This window comes from Alligator mississippiensis, chromosome 4 (assembly GCF_030867095.1).
Source record: "Alligator mississippiensis isolate rAllMis1 chromosome 4, rAllMis1, whole genome shotgun sequence".
NCBI lineage: Eukaryota > Metazoa > Chordata > Crocodylia > Alligatoridae > Alligator > Alligator mississippiensis.
Window position 1 is genome coordinate 231,195,762 of NC_081827.1, and position 13,462 is coordinate 231,209,223.

At 43.6% G+C, this 13,462-nt stretch overlaps 1 long non-coding RNA gene across 1 annotated transcript in view; it reads right to left on the reverse strand.

Annotated features, from left to right (window-relative positions):
- Positions 1 to 58: 58 nt before the first annotated feature.
- LOC132250408 (uncharacterized) overlaps positions 59 to 13,462 on the reverse strand; it is an 84,578-nt gene continuing 71,174 nt past the window's right edge. The window contains exons 3-4 of the long non-coding RNA XR_009462123.1: positions 5,963 to 6,053; positions 59 to 5,516 (exon numbers count right to left, since the gene is read on the reverse strand). This is a non-coding gene — a long non-coding RNA (uncharacterized LOC132250408). The remainder of the gene's footprint in view (positions 5,517 to 5,962; positions 6,054 to 13,462) is intronic.

Below are 13,462 nucleotides of genomic sequence, written 5' to 3' on the forward strand. Positions count from 1 at the left end.
TGAGATTTACATAATAATTAGCTCCATTGTACTTGGACAACTCACTTTGTGTGCAACAACTGTGGATGATTCCCCCGTACACCCTTAAAAAGCTGTCTAGCTAACGAATCCAAAAAATCAAACACCTGTGTGTCAGCACGAACAGCTGTACACTTGCCACTGCTCGTCTATCTGTAGAAGATGCCACATGCCAGTTGCTTTACTTAGAGTGTGTTGGGAGGCCAATCCATTAGAGAGAGAACACAGCATAATTAAGAAGCAACATGCTTTCTTGTTCCTGCTGCCCTAATTTTTTTTTCTCCTTACTTTGTTTAAACAACTCTGTCAGCTTTATTATGCTGATCTTTAAGCTTGCAGGGCTAGTGAACTTGGAACACAGAGACTGTTTTCCCAAGTTCTCACAGCACTCGTCAGCTGGCATGTTTGGGTAGAGAAGCTTCCAGTTGTACTATAGTGTTCTTTTTTTTTCACTGAGAAATATCCTCAATAAAAAAGATAATCTTGGAATAAATATTGGGAAAACCAAAAGGACAGAATCTAAACACACACATTCCATGAATTGTACAATAGCAACAAACAATTACATCCACACTGAAATATCTACAGACAGTCATGTTTGTTTTCACAGCATTCCAGATATCAACTGTAATCAAGTATATATACATACATCTACATATATATACATACATATTTATATATATATAGATATGCATGTGTGTGTATACACACACACACACACACACACACATTTCCCTCTCTTTCCTTGTCTCCGACATATGTGCGAAACAAAGGAAGCATTTTGTTGAACCAGGCTTCATTATTAAAGCCGTGTCCTATTTGAGATGCATTCCATTTAAAATTCCTTTTGATTGTATTTTTATGTGTAACAACTAAATGCCTTATATTCCTATTGAAGCCATAATATGCATTTATTTTCTTATGAATAATTTGTATTCTTACTCCTAATTTGGCAAGCAAAGAGTGCAGCATAGCTTCACGAACCACAGTACCTTTGTGCTCTTAATTCTCTTGGGGCTACCTATACTTGTCTTTCTGTACATTGGATCACTGCTAGTGGAGGTCTGAAAAGCATCTCCAGCAATCTTTAATTCATGTGATTAAAAATTCAAAAGAAGCCCTTGTACCAGCTGTTAAACTATGTTAGTAAGCTGTAATTCAGAGTTCAAATCCCAGCAAATTGAAGGTTAGGTTAACAGGATCATTCAGTGGAACTGCATTATATCGTAGCAACTAGAACAGTAGGTGGACTGTTTTATACATGCTCATTTGCAGAAGATAAACTAAGGATGAGCAAACTCGTGGCACTGCAAACCTTGCCATTGGATTTAATTTTTTTCCACTTTCTGTGGCATGATTTTTTTAAAGCCAGCAGATGAAACTAACTGTGGGTTTTGTTTAATCTGTGCACAGATAGAAGCAGAATAAAATCAGCATGAAGTGCTGGAAGATTATCTGGAATCTGAGAAATGTGGTTTTCATCTCTGAGACTAATTAGTTTAAGTATAACAAAGGTGAAATGAGTTTGATGGTCTTAATTCTAACACACATTCTCCTTCAATAGATAGTAAGTAGTCTAAATGAGAAAGGAAATTCACATTATTTAGCACAGTTTAACAGGAATATTCTTTGCTCAGACTGATCCCAAGATAAACTTCCCAGAAATTTGAAAATATCAACCATAAATGAATGGAAGGCTAAAATTATGTTTTACCTCTAAAATTAGTATTTATTCTTAGCCTTACAGTAGCCATTAGATGCTTCAGTTGAAAATAGGATTCTAATGTGGAAGGCATTGTATATCCACACAGTAAGTGACAGTCCCTGTTCTGAAAAGCTTATGGTCTAAGCAGACTAGACAGAAAAGGTGAATAAGTATTATTGTCTCAGAGTTACAGAGGGAGAACTGCAGAAGAACAAGCCATCCCTAAAATCACCCAGGAAGTCTGTAGCAAAGCTAGAAATTATACCCAGATCACCTGACTCCTGGCTGAGAGTTTTAATCAAAAGATTATAGATCCTTCCTATTTATGGAAAGACTCCAATTCACTTATATAGGCCATAATGCAAACTTTAAATATTTTATGGCTTAGAAACCTCGTGGTCTTATGCTGGAAAAGGATGTGTGAGCAGAGGTTTAATATAAACTAACAGACTCCTGTCCCCATGAGAAATACCAAGCCACTTAAAAGACATAAATGAAGCTTCTAGATATTTGCCATTGGAAATTTTGGAGAGATGGTTTTGGTGGGACTGTAAGTTATCCTAGAGCAAGTTGCTGGAAAAGAAGGTGGGGTTAATAGTAAGCGCAGGAAGACAAAAGACAATGGACAAAAAAACAAACAAACCAAAACCAGTCAGATGATGATAATCAGAAGGGCTAAAATTTCCAGTTCATAGATTGTAAGGGGCTAGAAGGGACTTCACAAAATCATCGGGTCCAGCCCCCTCCACTAGGCAGAAAAGACATCTGGGGTTAGGTGACCCCAGCAAGTTGACTGTCCAATTTCCTCTTGAAGATTTCCTGGTTAGGTGACTGCATCACCTCTGGAGGGAGTTAATTCCACAGTTTGGACACCCTGATTGGGAAGAAGTTTTTCCTAGTGTTAAGCCTGAAACGGTCTCCCAGGAGTTTGTGGCCATTACTCCTTGTTTTCCCCAAGGGTGCCCTGGTGAACAGTTGTTTACTGAGCCCTTCATGCATGCCCCTGATATAGTGGTAAGCTGCTACCATGTCCCCTCTCAGCCTTCTCTTTTTTAGGCTGAAGAGTCCCAGGTCCCTCAGCCTTTCCTCATATGGCTTGACCTGCAAGTCTCTGATCATATGAGTGGCTCTTCTCTGGACTCTCTCAAACTTGTCCACATCCTTGTTGAAGTATGGTGTCCAGAACTAGACACAGTACTCCAGCTGCAGTCTCATCAATGCTGAGTCAAGCAGAAGAATCACTTCCTTGGTTTTGCTTGAGATGCATTGGTTGATTCATGCCAGGGTATTGTTTGCCCTGCTGGCTACAGCATCGCACTGATGGCTAATATTCATACTATGGTCTATTATTACCCCTAGGTCCCTTTCAGTTGTGGTGCTAGTTAGTTCGGTGCCATTGAGCCTGTAAGTATGTTGGGGATTGTTCGTCCCCAGATGGAGCACTTTACACTTCATCTGGTTCTGATCCATCCAACTTGACAGCCTATCTAGGTCTGCAGCCTATCTTCAAACATGACCAAGCTCCCCAATAACATAAATTCAAGGGAGGGATTGAGAAAAAAAGTGTCACATTCAACAGAAGAGGAAAGATGCAAAATCAGGAGGAAATGCTGAGAATGGAAACAAAGGAATTAAAAAGATGGGAGGTGAGATGGAGAGAATAGGCTGGAAATTTTGCAGAAGAAAACAGTTTTTGGGGTGTGATACTGACTATAATTAATGGGAGTTTTTGCATAAGTAGAAATTGCATTTAAACTATGAGTGCAATTGAAGACTGCACATCAGGATTTTGCCCTTATAAAGTTATTTGTCAGAGCCAATATCAACCAGGCAGATTCTTGTGGCATGATATATTTTGTCCATCTAACAACCCCCTTACAGGTTTAAAGAGACAAGTCTTTCTTCATGGTCAGGATACCTAGAAAACTACATTTCTGACTTTTCCCAGCAGGTCTCCTTCACTTACCTCCTGAACCACATTCTTCTGAAGAACCTGTGAGATGGAATTTAAAAGGTATTTCCCAAATAGTTGTATTTTGTTTTTAAGTTGTGGAGGCAACAAGATGTGAGATTGACCCCTGTTGTTCATTCATTAGTGACTTCCATTAGAATTACGAATTCATTTGGTATAGTAATGCTTTGGGAGACCCCTGAGAACACTTTTAAAATGTTTAAAAATAATGGTGTCTGAGTAAAGTTTGAGTAAAAAACGAGTAAGGAGTTCAGGAACTGGTTTCACAATTAAGAACAATCATCCTCATTATTATTATAGATTTTCACTTTTCTTTCTTTGATCCTTTCGTCTGAAGATTTTAGGACACTTGATTAAATCTTTCAGCAATGGAATTATTCTGGCATGTATCATTATAACTGCTCACAGAGGTTTGAACCTCAGATGACAGGTTAAGTGATTCTCCCAAGGTCCCAGAACTCATGAATAGAATAGCCAAGAATAGAATCCAGAAGCCAAACTCCTACTTCCCTTCTTACCACAGGGCCACACTCCTTCCCTACTCATGATAATTGTAGGATCCTGAACCACAGTTGTAAAAAGATTTTATCCGCATTAGATTAAGGGAGTGATTCTGTTATGTTTTATTTAGGCCTCACCAAGGTCCAGATTCTAAATGTCCAATGAGTGACTCATATCAATGGGCAGGCAGATTTTTACTCCTGTTCTGAGGACTGTGTACACACTGTATACCTCTCTTTTGGATCAGATGCACTCCATAATTCATTGTGGTAATAGGAGCCCTCCCCCCTTCAACAGAGAGACGAAGTGTCTCCTACTGTTGGTGCAGTTCCACACCACTGCTTTTTCTGGGCTGCTTTAGTAAGTGAGGTTGTTTAGTTCTCCTGTATATAAGTTTCTTTTATAGGACATTAGTGGTTAGGGACAGAGTTTTATAATCTGTCTTTTCCAAAAGCCTATGCCTTTAACAGCACAAAAAGTCAACCTACTACCATGCAGGGACATTTGTTCAATACTGGCTTCAAACGAGGAATGTTTTGTACTGATTCAGGAACAACTTACAGTACCTTGAGTTTTTCTTGGAGGTCTCTCATTCAAATACGCACTCGGCCTGATTCTGCTTAGCTCGTGAGATCTGAGAAAAATACAGACTGCAGTGGTATGGCTGCAGGCCATACAGCACACACTAACCATTACCAGATGTCACAGAGGCAAGTAGACAAAACCTTTCCTTAATGTGGAAAAGAGAGTTGGGTACATGTGAAACTTCACCAAACAGCAAAGGTTTATAAAACAAAACTGACTAAAAATCAACGGCAACTTTCACATTTACAAATACCTTTACAGTGAAAGGGAATAACTGAAAAGCAATCTCCTTTTATAGCCACTCCAAAGATGTGAGTTCAAGAGTCACTTATTCCCAACCACTGCTTAACACAGGAATGTTTCAAACGGACACTGTGCCACTATCTGCTGCACAACTGAATGACAAAGATTTCTAAATATGGGCCCTGGCAGCAATATAAAAAAACAGCTGATTTTCACATTCTTGTAAAGTTCATTCTTCCTAGGTCATCAAGACCAAATGATGTTCAGAAGGGGACTGCTGTGCAAAGGACAAAATTAAATAACAACTTTTGACTCCCTGTTTCTGAATCAAGCTGAGGCTTAGGGCTGCTCTGAATTGCATCTGACTGGCCACTATCCTGAAAGGCCCTTGTGAGACTGCTGGAGTGCAAGATGAGCGGAGCATTGTCCTCTTTTCTAACGCCATGTCTTCCACAGTTTGGTCCACAGTGAATGGAGTGCAGAATTACCCCTCTGGCAAGGGACAAAAATTACACATAAACCAGTATAAGTGATCGGAAAACAGTTCAAATCTGTAGCACAACAGAAGATAAGAAGTTTGGTGCACATAAACCACTTTCAAAATGGTTGAAACCAGGTGAAGATAAACCTGGATGGGTGTGTATTAGACTTAACTGATTTAGGTTAAATTGGTTTATTGAACTTCTGTCCCAGATCCCTTCCAGATTCCAGTTAACCAGTCCCCTAGCATGCCAGGATGCTTTGCACCTCCCCTGCAAACCCCTCCTCACAGGGTGGGGTTGGTTAGCCTTGGCCCAACCCATGTGCTTCAGATGAGCCAGGAGGCATGCTCTAGTGCCCCCAGCTTCTGGCCTGGGCCACTGAGGGCATGTGGCTATATTTCCAGAATCAACAGTGAGTGTCTGTTCATTGGTTCAAACTATGCAGTTTAGACTAACCTGTGAAGATTCAGCCTCAGGCTTTTTGACTGTCTTCATTTAGTCTCTTCGAGCAAATTCCAAGATTAAATAGCTAATGGTGCTTTATGGCCTGTTCCAACAGAAAGGGGTGAGAGGGAGGGAGAGGTTACAGTAGTGCTGCCATGTCTGTGCTGTAATAGTTAGTACTATGTGTGTTAAACTGTTGATTCAGAATCTTAAATCCTGTATTGACTATTCAAGTTTTTCATTTTATCTTTGATAATGCTAATTCTCTGGATTCCTGTATTTATATATGTTTACCCAAACCATCTAGTTAACCAGTCTTAAACTTTCTTTGAATTTGGGAGGGGACATAGATTCAGTACATGTACAAACCAAGGAACTTCATTAAAAAGACTACAATATGTATTTTTCAAGCATCGGAATCTTACGATCACAATATTTAATGTCCATCCCTTTTTCACATTTATAAGAAACCATCTCTTAACTGCTTTTACTGTTTTCGAATGAACGTATCTATACTGCAGGACTGATATAAGTCCTGATTGACGTGATACTTTCAAGTCTATGGAATTTTCTATACGAAAATCCCTATGAAAATTGAACAGGTTTAAGTAAGGGGGCTCTGGCTTGTTTGTCACTCTTAACATTTTTCTGTGACCATCCGTGTGTGTGTGTGTGTGTGTGTGTGTGTGTGTGTGTGTGTGCGCGCACGCGCGCGCACACGCGTATGCATAAGTATGTATGAGAGGGCATGTTTACATGAGACATGTTACTGCATGGTACCCTAATTTATTGTATGATAAGCACATGCATCTACACGTGTGCATGCTTACTGTGCAGTAAAAATGCAGGTAGCAAATTTAAGCGCAATTAGTTACTGCACAGTAATGCACGTGCAGATGCAACCCAGGACCAAGTTTGCTTCCAGGTCTGCCTGGCCACTAGGGGGACAGCCTGAAGCCAGCCCTATAGGATAGGATAGGATACCTATGCCTGCCTGGCAGCACCCCAGTGGTGCTGCTAGCCACTGTTCTGTCACGTGGCAGCAAGGGCAGTGTTGTTGGGGCCAGCAGCTTACTGAAGGCTGCTGCAGCCTCTGCCCAGGCTTTCCAGACCCATATGGCTGCCTACAGGGAGCTTTTGTACAGTAGGACCAGCACTACCTGCCTGCTGCACATGAACAGCAGCCTGCTCTGCACCTGCAGGTGCTGCAAGGCACAGCCTCTGCCACACACCTGCCAGTCTCATGCCATACCCCTGCACTGGGCACTGCTGGCAGCTACCCAGGGCCAGCAACACCTGCACAGCTGTACAGGAGCCCAGAGAGCCAGCATGGGACCCAGCATGGCCCTGTCCTCCCCATCCAGACTCAGAGTCACCGCCACCCACCACCAGGGCCCTACACATGTGCCAGCTCTGCCAGATGTGCACCATAGACCAGACCCTCCTCTTCCAGTGATTGGTGGCAGTGGCAGAGGACTAGGAGCAGAATGCTCAGGCCTGGCAGGTACTGGATGTTCACCAGGAGGATGCACGGGACCTGTGTGAAGAGACACAGCACTGGGCTGACCAGGAGTTCCTGGCTGACCTCCTGGCCCTGGAGCATGAGTGGATCCAGGTCCTGCAGGACCAGAACAGAATCCTAAGCTGGGCAGTACAGGCCACAGGACCACAATGGCACCCCTGGCACAAATCACCTGCTCTCCACTAGTCCTGTCAGGCCAGAGATCCAAAATACATGGGTTGCCCATCCAGTGCTCACATGCATGAATGTGCCATGGTTGTCCACAATAGCCTACAGGACCATGGTGTGAAATCCCCTGTGGCTGTAATAGGGGCAGTCTTCATGGGGCAGGCAGGTGACAGGGATGTGGGTCCCATCCAGCGCCTTGGACTGGGATGCACTGAGGAAAATACGAGTGCACAGAACCCAGCCAGACTTGCTGGGTGTCAGGGATATAGAGCTTGTTATGGCCTAGCACATGCTGGCGGGCCCTGCACACCTCCAGAACAGCCTCCCCAGTGGTGGCCATGCCCATGCTAAACAGATATCCAACATATACTGTCAGGAGTGGGAAGCTTCAGAAGCGCAGGGGCCATACACCCGGGAAAGGCCGGGTGTATGCTGGTGTCCTGGCACTCCAAGTGGGGCCATAGCTGGTGGAGCAGGTCCCAGAACGTGGCCTGGGTCATACAGAAGCCATCCAGACACTGCTCATCATCCCAGGTCTGCTGGACAATGTGCAGCCATGAGTGCTGGCTGGCATGGCAGGCCTAGAGGTAGTGGGGCTGGAGGCCCAGGAGGGTGACGACAGCCCTGGAAATGGCATCATGGAGCCCCTCATTGGCATCCCTGGTGACAGCAGCTGTGCAGTGGTGGTGGCAGCCCTGTTATGGTGCACTACAGGTGGAAAGGCAGTCTCTAGGTGTTGGAGAGCTGAGTGAGGTGAGATGGCCGTGGGCCAGGAGGTGGTTGGCACAGCAGAGGGCACTGGTCATTGCTGACAGGTCCAGGGGCTGGAGCAGAGTGTGGGGAGTGCAGAGTGACCATGGAGAAAGCTGCCACATGCTGCCCCTGTGCTGAGCACACTGCTCCTGGAAAGGAAGAGGCTGGCCAGAGAGCAGAGAGCTGGCTTTTAAAGAGGGCTGCCAGTTGCTGGCAGCTGCTGCTGGAGCCTCAAACCCCGCCCAGTGGCTGCAGGGGCCCATTGCAGGGCTAAAGGTCACAAGAGAAGGCTGAGGGGGGACCTGGTGACCGTCTATAAACTCACTAGAGGGGACCAGAAGGGTTTGGGAAAGACCTTGTTTCCCCTAGCACCCCCCGGGATAACAAGGAATAATGGCCACAAGTTGTTGGAGAGTAGGCTTAGATTAGACATCCATAAGAAGTACTTCACAGTTAGGGTGGCCAGGATCTGGAACCAACTTCCAAGGGAAGTGGTGCTGTCTCCTACCATGGGGGTCTTTAAGAAGCAGCTTGATGCCTACCTGACTGGGGTCAACTGAGCCCAGTTTTCCTCCTGCCCAGGCAGGGGGTTGGAGTTGAAGATCTACAAGGTCCCTTCCGACCCTACTTCTATGATTCTATGGTAGCAAATCTTCTCCTTAATCCCCGCATGTGTAGACATCTACCCAAAAACCTTTACTCTGCAGAATTTTACTCTGCAGTAAATCTAGGCTGGAGCAAATAATAAGCCAAGTTAGTGGCAACATTCAGTAAAATACTGTTCAAACAAGGACATTGCTAATACACAGTTCCCATGTGTACCCCATACCATAGGTAGAAGGTAAGGCAAGGTGGCAATTTACCGAGTAATTAATCCAGAGAGGCATCAGCTTTCAGAGGCAACAGCCAACTTTATCAGATGCTAACAATAGTGTCTATGAAAGCTCATGCCTCTCTCAAGTAATTAGTCTCTAAGACTAAGTACACACATCCAAAAAGCCACTGGTGGAAAGCGTTCTATTGCACCTTAAACTGCTATAAAATAGAACATTACAACCAAACAGCGTGCTGTTCCGGAGGGGGAAGCTCGGTGCCCTCCAGCACTGGCCAAGACCAGCAGGAGACTGTCAGCAGCTGCTGGGGGGAAAAGGGGAGGAAAGGGAGCCCCCCCTGCCATATAGACCGAGCCCAGCCCTACCCCCACAGACCTGAGCCAGCAAGCTGTGAGGGGGCCTTCATGATGGTGTACTCTCTTTGCCCAGCTGCAGTCAGCAATGGCAGCATGAGTTCCCCATGCCACTTTTCACAGCATTGGGAACTGTGTCAGAGGGAAGTTGGTAGAAAAGAAGCCCTCCTGCTGGGTGGGCTACCCCCAGTTTCCTGGCTTGCATCTTTGCTGGGGCAGACCTGGGCCCGCACCACAGGGGGCTCCTTTTCCACTCCTTCCCCACCAGAGTTCCTAATGTGATAAAAAACACGGCAGGCAACGCGTGCTGCTGATGCTGGCTGCAGCTGGGGGAAAGGAGATGGCGGGGAGAGGTAGCCTGGCCCCCAGCAAGACCTGAGCTGGGGGATCCTGCTAAGCAGGGGAGTACTTTCCCCCAGCTGCAGCCAGCAGTGGCAGTGTGAGTTCCCTGCACCACTTTTCACTGTGCTGGGAACTCTGGCGGGGAGGTGGAAAAGGAGTCCCTCTGCTGGGCAGCCCCCACCCCCAGCTTGCTGACTGGCATGTCAGGGGCCAAGCTGGGCTCCACCATGGCAGGGGGGGCTCCTTTTCCATCCTCTACCACCAAAGTTCCCAGCACAATGAAACACGGTGCCACTGCTGGTTGTAGCTAAGGGAAAGGAGTGTTCCCTGCCAGGCTGTAGCACACTGCAGGGCCAGGCTATAGCATACCCAGGCTAAGCTGCGGCTTGCAACTGGCCAGGATCAGAGGCTGTCATTTACTCAGGACAGTGACAGCCAAGAAGGCAGGGGCAGGTCCAACCCAGCATGGACAAAGCTGACAAGCTGTGCCCAAGATAAGCTGGGGCCCCTGGGATGCCAGGGAATGCAACCTAGCCTAAAGCATGGTGGATGTCACATAGACATTCAAAAAACAGTCTAACCTAAAGTGCTTTAAGTGCTGTGAACATCTGTTCTGTTACAGCTTTAAAGTGCATTTTGTGTGCTTAACATGCGCTAGGTACAGACATTAAGGTAATGTCTGTACCTAGCCTAAAGTTCCACCCTGCCCTACCTTCCCTACCTTCTCTCTGACTTTAGACTAATGCAGCTCTCCACCTCTTTGTGCACATCACCGTTTTGCTGGGTTGGAGCCTGAAAAACTTAGAACAGATCCTTCCAAATCCATAATAAATATGCACATTCTTGTTGGCACAATTAACCGGGTAGATTAGTGGTTCCAAAACCTTCATGGTTTTTTTTTTTCTTGTCACTGTTCAAAGTCCTCACTGAACATAATGAAACTTGGGCCTAAAAATTATTTTAATGAGCTGAAATGCACAATCTTAATTGGTGTGCATGTTGTGTGTTTTTAGTTACAGAGTAAACAATTTACTTCAGTATCAAGGAAACATCGGTTAAAATTTTATTAGAATTCCAAATATGTACAATAAACCCACCCCTATGTTTGTTACGATAGCGATGGTAAAATAAACTCCAGCATATACTGTGGTGACCGAGTTAAGCTCTTTGTTTTAGTCCATCAAACTATATTGTGCAGCAGCTGGACTTTTTTTCATCACTCTTGGTATGTTTACTGCAACAGCGTAACTTTGTCTCAGAGGACTGCGACTGTTGCTAAGGCTTCGGCCACACCTTCCTTAGTCTTACCTAGAGCTGATTGGCTGCATTTTTGTAATCAAGCATTTAGCACAAAGTCAACACGTGGACATTGGTAAAAATATTTCTGTGTTACTACAGGTGTTACATTTTTTGTGCCCCTAGTGACCAGTAATAGTTCTTTTGGACTAAAATTATATATCTAAAAACAATGTACTGGCACCGCTGAGAACATACATATAAGGCCACTGAGGTCCACACGGCAAGGATTGCACAATAACCCATTAAAATAAACATTTGCAACCACAGATAGCTGGACTGAAATCCCTGCTCTGATACAAATAACATCTGGACAACTTTTGTATGCATCTTCCAGCATAAAACACCCTTGAGAAAAAATAGAAGGCAAGCTAAAAGACAAAGGACCACTAAAGATTTTATTATGCTATGGGTGTGGTGCCATAAATTTGAGGGGATTCAGGCAACAGTTGCCAAACCTGAATTTAAACAGCATGTTGTTTTTAAAAGTTGTAACATTAGTGACGAACAAGTCAGTATTCTTACATAATTAATCCAGTGTGAAATAGAGTGACTGGAAGACATCCAGTAGTTTAAAAATAACTCAATCATTTATAAGATCCACAGTACTATAGGATTTAACATTAAGGCACAGGAAGTGAAGGCATCTTGGTATCAAGCATGCTGTTTTAATTCTACTAAAGCTTTATGAAGTCAGCTTAAACAAGCTAACTGTAAAATAGCCCAGTGTTCTGCAAAAACAAATGAAGTTCCTCTCAATTGATAGTCAGTTTAATGATCAGGTTTTTTTCCCCCCTGACATTTAGAAATTGACAATACCTAGAGATATCATTAAATAGAAAAAAAAAGGAAATAAATTTTCAAAATGGTAATACTTAACTAGAAGTACTGAAGGCAACGCAGGGGAAGAGAGAGAGACACACACAGGATGGATAATGAGTATCTTCAGAAGATAACGTAATAATGCTATGAATCTTACATGACTCTGTATGGACTTTAACTTGTAGTGTTATTCATTAATGTTGTTTTTAATCGGCACGAAGCACAAATAAGTACAGACCAGAGATACAAGCTAACGCTGGTTTCAATATAATGATTAAAAAAACCACAAATAAAATCCTGACCTGAAACTGCCACTTGCATTTGTAAACTAAGTCCAGTTCTGTAACTTTTATTCAGAAACATACACAGTGAAGCCAGTGGCACCTAATTGTAGGAGTAAAGTAAGGTTATTGTCCCTGTACCCACAGGTTGCAAGTAAGCAGCAAGAACAGACTTTTTTTCCCCTTAAAGTCTGAGTGAAGAAAATATAGAGGTAAAGTTTATTTCAAGATAAATTATTCCTCATAGTGATCCAGGAGGAGTTAGTAGTACTTTAAGGTCTATATACCTTAGAGCACTTCAGATAGCTATAAAATATCATTTAGCATTTATGGGTTCCATCTTACAGCCCATTTCTATATATAATTTGCATTTAAACTAATGGAAGCTCTGCATATGGGAAAACTGTGAGAATAGTCTGTAGTGACATAGTAATATACGATTTGAGGAAGGGCTTGTTGAATTAGAAGACTATAGTCATCTAATTCAATGAAACAATTCAGATATAATGAATTAAATTTGCACACATAATGGAAATCTTTCCCTTGTGGTATAACTGCAGAAGTTTCATCAGTCTGCAGAATGGGCCTGATCCTGCCAGGTACGCAATTTTTTGAACCCTTACTGATGTTAATAGGAGGCTCAAAGCTCTTCAGGATCAGCAACGTTACAGTAATGACAAGGGGTGCCCTAGGCATTTTTTTTTCTGTGAAGAACTCCAACTATCCTGCAGAAATGGAATGGGCTGGGAACGTAAAATTCAGACCCTTCACTTGAAGCTACTCTCCTGAATTTGGATGGATGGATAAAATGATATGCAAATTGACAGGACATTTTCCTAAGCCAAATTTTAAGCCCAGCCCCTTTAGCTATGTGCTTAGTATGAACTGCAAATCTGTATCATCCTATGCAGGCAAAGTTTGTTGATTAGATGTGATATCTTTTATTAGACCAACTGAGTAGTTGGAAAAAAGTTCTTAGCAAGCTTTTGGATGCAATCACTCTTCTTCAGGCATAGGGCGTCTCTGCTGCTCTGAGACTCCAAGATGACTGTATCATCCTATGCAGTCAACACTGCATTAACATTGTACCTCTATGAATAAACGTATTGCAAATCTTGATCAATTATATGTCTGATTGAAAG